At 40.7% G+C, this 13,577-nt stretch overlaps 1 protein-coding gene and 1 long non-coding RNA gene across 3 annotated transcripts in view; one reads left to right on the forward strand and one right to left on the reverse strand.

Annotated features, from left to right (window-relative positions):
• LHFPL6 (LHFPL tetraspan subfamily member 6) overlaps positions 1-13,577 on the reverse strand; it is a 136,975-nt gene that overhangs the window by 41,333 nt on the left and 82,065 nt on the right. The window lies entirely within an intron of this gene.
• Positions 5,371-8,819, forward strand: LOC137466883 (uncharacterized). The gene is made up of 3 exons (XR_010995326.1): positions 5,371-5,927; positions 6,273-6,393; positions 6,795-8,819. It is a non-coding gene; the product is annotated as an uncharacterized lncRNA (long non-coding RNA).

Raw genomic sequence — 13,577 nt, forward strand, 5'->3', positions numbered from 1 at the left:
AGAGATATTAACAGCCCCAGAGGCTTTATTTTAAAGACCACATAGAAAAAAGGAAATATTTTAATATTAAAAAGTCTTTTATATAACCCCCTCAGACAGGGAGAGGGGGGAGAACCTCTGCTGAACTTTTTCAAAATATATGAGCCAGTTTTTGCAGCAGATGCTGGAGTTTCTCAGACTGGATGTCAAATTGTATTAGCTACCCTTCTGATGCTCCATCCACTAGAAGGGAAGCTGAGGGTGTTACTGCTATTGGCATATGCACTGTGACAGCATCGGTACAGGAAGGTGTATCCTGGAAAGTACAGCAGTCAATATGCAAAATATAAATCGATTACACGTTTTTGTAGCTTTAATAGCTGTTGTCTGCCAGCCTGAAGCTGTTCAGACTTGGTTACACATCCCTGATAGCACTTGGATGATATAATAGGACTTGCTTTCAATAGACATTACCTATCTTCTATTAAATCTTCCTCCTGTCAAATCTTTTAACCTGTCTGTGAAACTTCACTTCCAGTAACCACGAGAATGTGAACTGGCACTCCTTGCTGCAGGCTAAATTCCATGGAGAAATATTTTGCTATGACCAAACATTTATGTAGTAACCAATGCAATGTCAACAACTGAGGACAATGAAAGATTCCCAGAATGCTCCTTAGACCTCTCTGATGCCTGACAACTCACTGTTGGGTGAGGTTTGCATTTTTTGAAGCTTCTGGATCACAAATGTTCAAGGGGTTCGCATTCTGAATCTGTATTAAGCTTTAATTCAGCCACATTTTTCCTAGGAATGTGAGTTGTGATGTGTTGGGAGTTGCTTCACCACTCAAATATTTTCAGGAAAAAGAGTGATCTAGTAAAAATCAAAGCAAACAGTAGTTTCCATCACTACAAACAGACTGAGAAAAATAAAGGGAAGGTTACAGTGATTTCACAGCCAAATCATACCAATTCCTACTTTTCAGTACATAAGCATCTCTAAGACACCCTCAGCAAGCTTTCTAATACTCATAGGTGTTATCATGTACATGCAGTATGAGATACCTTGCCCTTAACACCTTTTCCTCAAAAGCTAAGGCAGAGTTCATGACAACGTTAAGAAAACACTTCTCTGAAGCAGCAGATGTCAAATCATACTCGCTCGTCTCAGTCTGTGTCCTTACTTGACATAGGTCAAGTCAACTGACCTGCAGCAGAACTGAGGACAGAGCCATGCAATGACTGCTTCAACATCCACATTGAAGGGCCCTGTCACAGGCTGAGTGATTACATGCAAACCAGATCCCTGCAGGTGTGTAGCCCCTCAGTAAGGTGTCTCTAACACAGAGCAATGGAACAGGAAGGCACTATTTCACTTTGCTGCAATGCTTCTGTAGTTTTGTCCTGCTATTCATGGCTGAAGCCATCCATTCTGACTGAAACACATAATTATTTCTCCTATCTTTATTTATTGTTGGTTCACCTTGATTGAAAAATGGCCACTTCCCTTCTTTGAAAGATGTCTGGTGCTTTCTAACATCGGCTAATGGACATCCTTATCAATAGCTGTAATGTATTTGGCATCTCCATGAAGCAGCACACCTTGCTGGACCACAAGAGGAAACTGCAAGCCTGTAAACATCCCTGTCTTCTTGTCATTCTGCTCTCCAAGGATGCCTCTGAGAGATAAGAAGCCTGACAGAGTCTGGACTGTACTGGGAGGCAGAGCAAGGAGAGAGGAAAACCCACTGTGCTATCTCAGGGGTCTCCTCACCAGAGCTGTTATGCAAGCAATCCCTAATTCCAGATGCACATTCAAGAGAAAAATGCGAATGCTTAGCTGTGTTCCTTAAGCAAGCCATGTGTCACATGGGTTTGATTTGAACTGGAAGAGAAAAAATAGGGTACTAGACACCTGGGACTTTCCCATTCATCAGCAATGCATCACCTGGATCTCCCCTGACCTGTTGTATTTTAATCCTGCTGCAAAATCTGAAAGAAAAGTTAAAGTAAATTTCTGACAATCCAACTGCATTAAAGGGGATCACAATTCTACCATCTGACCATCAGGCACTTCAATTCTAAAAAGCTTTCCATTTCTCTCCCCTTTCCAAGGCTTGTGCCAGAAAATGTCACAAAACATACACAAATGAGACATGGCAAAAAAATTGTATAAATGCTCAGCTAAAAGATCTTCTCTAGCAGGTTAACAGGTCTCTGTTGAAGAAAGAGGAAAGCACTTCTACCCCGCAGTGTTAAACAGATGTGCTGGGAGCAGATGTCTGAAAAATTATAGGTTGTATGGCCAGAGTGAGTAAAATTCTTTGTCATGGACACTCCCAAAAAAGAGGGAAAATACAGTTCACAATGATCTGACAGGAAACCTGCAGACCTCCACAGACTCTTAAAGTTTGTTCCAGATGCATATAGTACTCTAAAACTCATACTCTAAAAAGAAGGTCTTGAAATATAATAAGCTTCTATGAAGCTTTAAATTAAGGATCTACATTTATCACACTTTAAATACAACAGATGGGTCCACATAATTAGCAGTTTATCTGCATATATTTGTAGAAAAGAAAAGAAAATGCTTAATGAGCAAGTAAGAAGCCTGTATTTTTCTAAAACTTCCAAGCCTTTGGGCCACAGCTCTATCTTTGCCTCAAATACAAGAATTCCACTGGCATCACGAGGAGCAGTACAGATGGAGGATTCTTTAATCTTTTAAAAGTGAAAAAGGCTTTCAGATGCCCTGCCTCCCCATCCCCACAATTTCTGCAATTCAAAATATGAAAGGAGAAGAAAGAACAACTTTAGGAAAGACTTAGCCTTACTTCAAAAACTGTTAGACCATCAGTTTTAACTTTTTTATGCCTCCACTAATTGCATAGAGCTTTACAGAGCTGCTACTATGAGCCTGACATACTTAGGTTTCTGTTGTAGCCAGTAGTTTTCAGAAGAGACAAACCATTTTTGCCAGTATGCCATAATGGATGTGCCAGGCACAATAAATACCAATGACAGATCATTTTACTTCTTTGATCAGAGATCAAAATTAATCTCATCCAAAAAAAAGGAAGAGAAGTCAAGAGACTATAAGGGCTTATAAAAAAATGTATGAAGGTGAACTTAGCCTTGATTCCTGAACATTCAACTTTCTGTGCTTTAAACCAACCACAATTTCAGCTGTGGTATCACCATTATTCATACACTGACTGAAAGAAGCCTATAGTTTGTTGACTTTCATTTATGCTGCCTTGAACTATTTAAGCACATGAACAAAAAGTCACACACCAATGAACAAGCCAGGTGAGAGGTAAGGAAATAGTTATAAAGTTGTTTTACCCTTACTCAGATGGGAATAATATCCACCTGAATGTCACTATTGCTGAACTGTGGCCCCAAGAGGACTGTGAAACAAGTAAGCATTTAGGACAAACTAGAGGAGACAAAAGCTTGTGGGCTGTTTAGAAAATTCCATGAGTGAGAGAAGTGAAGGAAATACTCCTGATAGCTGGGGAAAGAGGTGGGGAAAAATGAATTGAACCAATTAATAAATGAGGCCAATCACTCTTGTAAATTGTTCTAAGTTCGTTCTTCTTGTAATGGCTCTATATAGAGCAAGAAAGTGAACACTTCATATTTTAACTTGGAAATTGGGCCAGTCTTTTTAATAAACATTTTAGCAAAAAAAAAAAAAAAAATTATACTTGAAATTCTGAATGTGATAGTTTCTGACAAACTTTGGAAGGAAAGTCAGACTTTAAGTTCAGATCTGAATAATGCAATTACTGAGCAGCAGGTACAAGCAGTTACAGACATAACGTGCTGAAGATGATGAAAGTCAAAAAGACGTGTCCTCAGCTTTAGCATGGCAATTCTTCTAACATTTTTTTTATTTAAAGAAAATTAAACTAGGCACTGTAGGCCAGCAAAGGAAACTGGAATCCTTACAGCTAGAATACTTTTTCTTTTCTTTTTTCTTCCTCTCTTCCTCCCCCACTTTCCCCCCTCATCCTCTTTTGTTTTCTCCCTCTCAAAAATCTCTTTTTTAGAAATTGTACAAAAAGAGCAACTGAACAAAAGAACTATCATGTCAAACTATATAAATAACAAGTTCAATAGTTTTTCTGTCAGTTATTCAGAAGAATTTGAATCTATTAAAAATCTGTGACTTTCAATGTATTGAAATTTTATAGGATTAAAAAATCTGAAATTTTAGATTGTCTTATGTCAGTATTTTTCATCCCTGATTTTGTTTCAGGAAATAAATGCTAAATACTATATTTTGCATATTAAATGGTTTGATTTTGCAGAGAAACTAAACATATTGACAATGATATACTCTTTCTAAGGAACAGGTGAATCTTCAGCTAATCCACCATAAGAATCCACTACAGAGCTTAATGGGGTATTAGCCAACACATGACAGTGCAGAGAGCGATGCTTTTGCTGAAATACAATTAAGACACCTCTTTTAAATGAGAGCCTTTTGACAAAGCCATGTATGAGGGGTGCAGACTTATTTCAGGCCTGTGTTGTGCTGCATCTCTCCCTTGGTGCAGGGCAGACTCAGCCAAGGGATGATAATGGGGGATCCCACAGGCAGCTCCCATTCTGCACCAGTGATTACACATCTGTGTGGCCATGCCTTTATCTCACTGTGCACCAACAAGATCTCACGTGAACATCCTCTCTCTGTTTGGCATTGGAAATGATGAATGAGTTGTTTTCTTGTAAGAACACCTTGTAAGAGCTGAAATTACTAAAATGAGGTGAGCACTGCAGAGACAGGGTCTGCCTGGAGTGCTGCACCTGGACTGGAGCTCCACACTGCACACACAGCTCAGCATCCCTGGCATCTCACAGCAGACAAGATTATTTATGCTACTGCCTTTATACTGTTGGATCCACCAAATGCCATCTGAATTGATTCTTTGCAGAGCCTGAGTACCTTTCTTACCAGGGTCATAACAAATCAGCACCTCCCAGCACAGCACAGGTGCCTATGCCTGTGCATCAAAAGCCATTCTCCAAGGCAGCCTTCTGTCTTTAAAAAACTGAGTTTGAAAGGAGCTATAGTGGGTCAGTGCCAAAGAACAGAAAAGACAAAATCATTCACTGTTCTTCTGTACACACGGATGCTGTTAATGTTACAAACCGTATTTCAAAGTGAGTTGCAGCTAGTGAAAATACTTCATTTGCCAGTTCACCCTCTGCTCTAAATTCCTATCAGCTCTTCTTCTCTTTTCACTAACAAAAGGAAAACGTGGGTGATGAAAATTAATGTAAAGAAAATAAAGAGAAAATGTCCCTTTTCAGAAAAAAAAAAAAAAAAAAAACAAAAAAAAACCAAAAAACACAAAAAACACAAAAAACACAAAACAGGGATCAAACTGCTGGAAAAAAAAAAAACAACTGCTGCTGGGTCTCATGTCTCCTCACAGGAAAAGTTTAACTCATTTCTCCAGGACTCAGTGAGACACAAATAATGGTTAGAGGAAGGCAGAGACTCACCGTGTTATTTCATTTGGCAGAAACAGTTGTTCGACCCTCCCCAGTGACAGTAAGACACCTGCATTGAGGGAGGCTTGCAGCAGCAGAACAGTCTCAGCTGAGCCAGCCTGCAGCTGTATGAATGGGGTTTTAGGGTCGCAGAGGGGGTGGATTTAGTGGTAATTCCTCAGGATTGGGTTACAGCCTGTGCAGCCTCACTCATCCAAGGGGTTCTCAAATCCACAAATGCCATTTTGATGTCAGGCTTTCCAGAGTAGGCAAACACACATTACAAAATCTAGTAAGGTGTCTCATTCTGCTGGCAGATATTCAAGTAGGTCTCCAGAGCAGATACCTCAAACCCAGGCAGCTGCCACCTCTAAGCCTTGGTCTTAATTTTTTTCCCTGAAGGTTGCCATTCTCTTAGGCACATACAAAACATCACTCAGAAGGTAACTTTGTGAACTTCCCAGCTGATGGCTGCTTGCTTAAACTAGGTCTTGTTGTGACTCACTGTAGCTCTTGGCTTCTTGGTCTGCTGCCATGTGAAAGTGAGATGATTATTTGGGGACAGTTTCAGGAGAGCTCAGTCCCAGCATTGCCAAAGGCGCAGAGGATACTCTGATCCTCATGAGGGCTATTGACACCTTCGGACACTGCCAAGTCTGTTAAAGAAGTGACATAATTAACCAGGCTTAAAATAATTTAGAGTTCATCCAAAACCATTCCTTTACTGACAACTGTCTGCCTTTACAGTGACTAAGTGACACTACAACACTCACACAAAATCTCCATAGATCATGAAATATGTATTCGAGAAAAGTTTGCCATTGAAAAGGAAAGCAGTTAGAACCACTTGATATGTCAAGTACAACAGAAATCAACTGCATCTATGAAGGAGAACTCATAGGAGAAACAGTAAGCAGTTTCCAGAACTTCAATTTTTCATTCTATTTTCCAGGCTGTCTGAGTAAAGTTCAAGATGCACAAATGACTTATCAAAAGGGATCAGACATGAAGGAAATCAGTAGTCCAGGACAGGCCAAGAAACAGCTTGTGGCAAATCAGAGTATTTTACTCTGGTCAGTAAAGAACTAGCTAGTGAAATATTGATGTGGAACTCCATTAAAAAAAAAAAAAAAAGAGCTAAAAAAAAAAAAAAAGAATGCATAAGAAATATTTTGGAGGCTGTAAAGAATATTGTCCAGAATACTTAGCATGTATAAATACTCAAAAGCCAGAGGTGCTGACAATGATGTTTGAACGAATACAGAGTAAGTTTTAGCATTCCCTTGCTGACTGATGTACTTTCCTTTCAGCATTCAGTTTCAACACAGACTGGAGAGTCATTAAACATCAGGAAAGATCCTGTTTTGGAAATGAAGATGTCTGTGTGGGTGTAAGATTAAATGTTCTCCCATCTTTCAAATGACTCAGTGTCTGAAAGACCCAAATGCAATATTTTGGTTGAAATGCTGTTTAATCCAAGCCTAGCCATAATTTTAAGCATTCATAAAGATCTGCAAAAGGACAAAGCCTGCTATCTGTCATTCTACTGACTTAGGTGATTTTACATCCCTTCTGTTCAGTGCTTGGTTCCCTTGGCTGTGTCGTCAAGATGAAGCAAAACAGCACAGACAGCAGGATTTTATAATGTCATTGACATGGCTGCTACCACCTCTAGTTATTGTTGGAAAGCTATTTGTCTGAAACCTCAATCTGTTTAGCAAATGACAAAAACATGAAGCTGGGAAAAGGAGAGCAGAAGGAAATTTTCTGCAAAGAGTGTGAATTGTGGTTACGGGATGCTGCTGTGTATTCAGGATTTGAGGTACTGCGTAGGATTACACGTGGGCATGGGTCCTCAAGACTCTTTATCCAGTTATAAGGTGCCTTAGAGCAAGAATTGCAATAGGCACACAGTATAAAGAAGCAGGTGAAAATTCACTATGTTTATTTGAATTGGACTAAAATTTTGAAAGCATTATTTTTTACTTGAAGACTTTGTTTCAAAAGACCTAAAGGAACTTCAGGCTGGGCTACATGTCATCTGTCACCCAACAGCCAGCACAAAGCTCAGTGTGAACCTTGGCAAATTCAGTAGGAATATGACCATTGCTTAGCACCTGTCCTGGATCCCCCTGGAACAGCCAGGTGATTTTGCAGTGTAAATATCCAGAATTAATGAACATGGAATGCTGGCCTGATTTCTCTTCCAATAACTAATTGGTGAGGAGCAGAGCTGCTTCCCCAGAGCCTGTCTGGACACACATGCTGCATCAGGCATCACTAATGAAATGAGGGGGGCTTAACACGCTTCAGCTGAACCCAGGCCTGGCATTAAGTGCTCCAACTCTGAAAGCAGCCTTTCCTGAGAAGATCCCACCAGCTGTGAGGCACCATAATCACTGCTTACTTTTGAAATTATTGGCCATGGGTTACGACCTCTGGATTTCAGAAAAAACCACCTGTGACTGTGATTTGTGGTGAGCGTCCTTTACCCAAAGCATTGCAGGCTGTGGAGATTAGAACAGCATGCCTCACGAACTCAGCAATTCCCCCTCGATGTATTTGATGGATGGAGTGTAATCTTGTGGGTACAATATGTTGTTAGGTCAAATCCACCAAACTCCAGCAGCTACTAATACTCAGAGTAGCAGAGAAGGGGCTACAGGCGTGAGGCCAGAGTGGAGGAAAGCCAATCCCAAACCCCCCCTGACATTCACAGCTCTGCATGAACTGCTGCAGGCATACAAGGCAATGCTGCTGCCCCAGAGAGACTCGGGGAGCTGCCACCACCCACTTGTAAACTCAAAGTCCTTCCCCAGCCAGCAGCTCCAGGGCTAAGCTGTAATCCTCTTTCCTAGCTAGAGACAGGGGTTGTGCTACAGACCTTCTCCAGGGCTGAACTCAGCCTGCTGTGGGAAGGCAGTGGGGAGTGGGAGCTCAGTCCCACAGACTATGAAGCTCAAAAGTCATCGGGCAAGTGCATTCTGGAAGCAATTACAGTTTCCTTTCTCCAGGGAACAAGGCTCTCAAATATTGTATTACCTTTCTTCCAGCAAACCCCATGATATTTATTTGCTGTTACACAGTATATACATTATCTACATGAATCTAGTGCTAAACAGTGTTACAAAATGAAAAAGCAGATGATAGTGCTGTCCAACAGCATTAAGCTATAAAATTAAGGCGGTTTGTGAAGTTAGTAAAGCACCAAAATTGAAAATTAAACAGGTCTGCAATGAAAGTGCAGTGAGGGAGAAACAATTATTGAGTAATTATTTCTAGCAGGGTTATGTGATAATTGGCCCCTGAATCAAAAACTAAAACAGCATTGACTTGTTAAAAATTATAATAAATCAGGTGAAGCAAAAAGTATGGTTTGTTGGAGTTTTTTAAAGTATTTGTCATTAAAACAAAAATCCCAAACAAATTTATTTCTGTGTCAACACTCTGAATAACAACAAAGGCCACAAAAACCTCATTTTTTGGCAGATTCACACAAGAGCCGGGCCAATAGCCCATCAGTTCACACATTCAACCAGGGCACCTCAGCAGCAGATTTTGTTCCCTCCTGGCCTCCCCTGCTCTGTGTTGAATTCAGCCCTTGTGAGTCCCTGTGCTTGGGCTTGCATGGAAGAAATAACTATTCAGTGAAGCAAAGAGTGAGAGAGACTGCTTGGGAGGGGAAACTCCTATTTTTCCATCTAGTGCAACAACTATTTAAGTACTTCATATTTAATAAAAGTTTCCACCAGTAGGACAGAAACCAGTCCCCCAGGGAATGGTTTAGCTTTCCCAGGGGACAGAAGCTTGCACCCCTCTGGCATTGAGGGTAACAACTGGTTTGGGCTCTCACTATCCCTCCCTTGGTGACCCTCATCCTGAAAACATCTTCAGCAATCTCAGGGCAAGCTCCCAAATACTTCAAGGATGACTAAATGTCATGCTTTTCAACACAGCAACTACTCGGCGGGGGGAAGGGGTAGGAGGGACGCTGCTTGGTGCACAGGCTTGCTCAAACTGGACTGAATGCTGTATGGGCCTAATTTTGTCATCATCTGGTTCACTGGCTGCTGGGCTTTCATTAATCAACAACAAACACCATGATTGGGTAATTTGGAAAAGTCAATTTGTTTTGAGCTTTCACTTGCTTAGAAACAATCCTGGATGAAGAGAACAGCATGGCTAGAGCGAGTCTTAAGAACAAGCTTTCAGCATCAACCCCTGTTGTCAGGTGTCAGCAGCAGGGGAGTCCCCTGCTAATGCCTTTTACAAGCAAATCCTCTCCCCTCGCTGCAATATCTATCTGTATCATTGTTATTGCTTTCCTGACAATTCATCTGTCTCTCCAAAGAGATAATTGAAATGTCCTGCTGTTTCTCTGAGTTTGTCCTTTGAAGGCCATTAAATCTTACTCAGCTATGTATACCTTAGAGAAAATAACTGCTATGCCATGATTAATCATCTCAGATCCTGACTTATCTGGGAGGTGGAGGTGTACTGAGAATGACTGAGGATGTTGAAGGGTATTATAGCAAACTGAACAAGAAGGAGACAAATGAAAGCCCCTGTGCACTAACTAGAAGAGGGAGAATAAACAACCAAAAACCAGGATTAGAAAAAAAAAAAAGAACTACAACCCAAACAGAACCTCTTCCTACTACTTGCACAATGTTGTCACTGAATATCCCACTGATCTTAGGGAGAAGGTGAAAAGGAAAACACATGGAAATGATTAGTCACGTGAAGGAAGACACTTGAATAAACAGTGTCAGTAAGGGAAGGCAGTCTATAAGGGAAAGCAGAGCTTCTATGTAAGAAAGGAAAGGAGAAAATTATATTATTAAATTCTGGTATTTAAAATGAAGAGAGAATAATAGGTGTAAGGATTAGATTCCTCTCCTTTAAATAAAACCTACAAAAATCCAAAAAGTATATTGGTCTAATTGTGCCTTACTTTTAAATATCATGGGTCCAAGCAACTATCATCCTAATTGACTTTGAAATTCCATTTTCAAGCAAAACCCACTGTTGTAACACCTGCTTCTGGAAAATGTATGTGCCTGAAATGGTATATACCTGCTATGCTGTTCCAGTGGCAGTGATCTAGCAGGAAAGCCACTGTGGAGTTAGACCAGATGGCAAGACAGAAATAGGAAGTCTCTGCAATTTCTTTAAATAAAGAACAACTAGGGGAAAAGCAGAGAAAGCTAAGAAAAAACAAAGTGCAGAGCCAAAAAAGAAAAAAAAGAAAGAAAGAAAAGAGAGCAAAGTAGCAAAGTTTGGTGGATAATGAAAGGAAATGCAACTTGAAATCAGTGTGAGACAATCACTCCTTATCTGCACACAATTAACAGATAACATGGACATCAAAGGCAAACTCTGCTTTTTGCAGTTTCCATATGCTTGTTAACACAGGTTTCTTCATTCAGTAACTTTTCCTCAGTTTGACTATTCAGATAACATCCTATGGCTCTTCTGCCAGTTATTGGAAATGAGAAACCACTAAATCCAATTTTTTATTTGCAAAGTTCCTCTCACCCTGCTTTCCTTGTTAGGCAATTTTCAGACAAAACTTTCACTCTCACAAGAAGTGCTGCTGCCCAATAATTTAAAAGGTTTCCTATAGGACCAAGGTCTGAATACCTTAACTCATACACATTTGTGGTGCCCTGGTGTTGCCACAGAAGGAGATGCAGTCCATGTCAGACCAAACTACCAAGAAGGAGTTCAAAAGTCCAACACAAACCTCCTCTGAGGTGCCATGATCTTGTCTTCTTAAATCTTGTTTAACCTCTTCTTTATGGGGAGACCACCACAGCCTCTTGTTTTTATAGTTACTTTTTAAACAGTACCCAGTGGCCCCAAGAAATTCCAACTCCATCCAAAACTGTGCCTCCACTGCTCCCAGTGCAGGTCGGAGCAGCGATGGTCACTGTCAGCCACTGTCCATGCTGGGTCTGGCACAGGGCCAGCACCGTTTGCCTTGTTCTGCTACATTCACAAAGGGCCTGGGTCCCTTGGTCACAGAGTCATGTCAGGAAAGAGGATCATATTAAAAGGCTCAGGACTGGTGCCAAAATGATACTCAAACTATTCTGAATCCCTGCAATCAGCTTAAATATTACAAAAGAGCAAGCTGCATCCTAATCTACATACCCTCTCCCACTTCATTTATTTTACATTAAGCAATACATTCCTTAAGTTACTACGGAAATTCTTTCTCTGAGCACCATAACTAATTAATCCCTCTGCAAATGGGTAGTGTGGATCCAGAGAAACTGCAAATATGGTGCTTGTCAGTGCCTGATATATATGGCAAAACCTCAACTTTTTGGTCACAGTTGCATCAACACTTAGACAAATTAAAGTCCTCTTGGAGTTACAGGGGGAAATATATCCAAGGCCATAAGCAAGCATATAAAAATTATTTTGATTTTATTGATTCCCTGAGCTGGCACTTAGTCCCGTGCCTTTCAGAGATGTGCTGCCACTGCATATTACAAACACGCCTCTTGTTTCTTTTCACCTTCCCCTCAACAGCAGCTGCCTTGGCAGTAATAAGAGGATGTAAAACATGAATCCTATCCTGCAATGAGCACACATCAGAAAAAAGGCCCCATATCAGAAAAATTGTCCCCACCAGCCATCATGTCACAGCTTTCAAGAAGTCCCAGGAACAACAGCATTTTGAGGCCAAGAATTGCTAAATGATTAAAACTCAACCAGATGCACTGTGCAGCAGAAGCAGCAGCCTCTGTGGAAAATTCAAGAAGGTTATCCTTTGAAAATGCTAATCAAAAGAAAAATGATTCGCTTTGGTACCAGACACTCTTTAAAATAACAAAGAGTGTGCTCATTTGGATTGCAAGACTATTTGTGTAAAGACAGGAAGAACATGGGTTTAGCATAATGATGAGGTCATGTCAGAAGCCAGCCCAGACAAACGTGTCCCCAGGGGCCACCGGTTTAAGGCAACAGAAAGAATCACCATGCTGGACTGCAGGGATTATTTTTTGCTCTGCAAACAGCACACTCCACTCTGTATCAGTGAAAACTTTTTAATCATTCAGCAACACGTGGGCTTTGGCACTGCAAACTCTATGACTTTCTCGAAACACCAATGAATAATAGATGCTGTTGATAGGCATTACAAGAAGCATGTGTTCAGTGTTTCAACCAAATATGGCTGGCCTTGACGTCCAGGACTGTGGGCGCTTGCCAAAACAGAGGAGACATTACCTTTGTTTTCTAGTAGTTCATCATGAAATTCCCAGCTTTCTCCATGCTTGTTGTTCTTAAAGCTGCTACCAATAAGCAGAAGAGAAAGAAAGCCCTACTTGCAGATCAGAACTTGACAAGTATTTGGAAACTACTTTTAATACAGAGCTTCCAATGAGAGCATTCATTGTTCATTTCTTAGCACATACACAGGCACAATATAGCCAAAGCCTGACTTCACCTATTGTCCAAAGAGATAAAGCAGGTTTAAGTGCAAAACTATTAAAATATATTACTGTACAAAGAAGTATTGCTTGGAGAGTGCAGTCCTCAGAAATACATCTCTGCAAAAGTGAGGCAGTGTCATGCCTCACTCATTCTTGAAGGTATTCAAAACTCACCTGGACACAGCCTGAACAACCTGCAGGAATTGTTTTGAGCAGGGGCTTGGGCTAGAGACCTCCAGAGGTCCCTTCTCATCCCTGTGAGCCTGTGCTTGTGGCTCAGTTCAGCCAGGCAGAACTGAGCACTTGCACCTCTGCAGAAATATCTGTTTTAACAGCAGAAGAAATAGAGAAGAAGGTATCATTTCAAACAGGAAAACCACTTAAACATTCTGATTTCATATGAGCATAGTTTAAATGTTAGCTGCATGTTACAATTCAATGAAGCACATTGCCAAGGGCTGGAGCAATATACCCAAACCCACACAATAAAAACAATGTATAGTCCCGAATCTCAGGGCATTTCTGTTGATGACCTTGACCTTAGTCCTTTATTCCATGCTATATCAGAAAAATCAGGGATTATCAGAACATGACAGTTAAACAGGCAACGGTTCATATTTTGATCTCATTCAAAAGAGTTGTTTGAAG

This window comes from Anomalospiza imberbis, chromosome 2, assembly GCF_031753505.1.
Source record: "Anomalospiza imberbis isolate Cuckoo-Finch-1a 21T00152 chromosome 2, ASM3175350v1, whole genome shotgun sequence".
NCBI lineage: Eukaryota > Metazoa > Chordata > Aves > Passeriformes > Viduidae > Anomalospiza > Anomalospiza imberbis.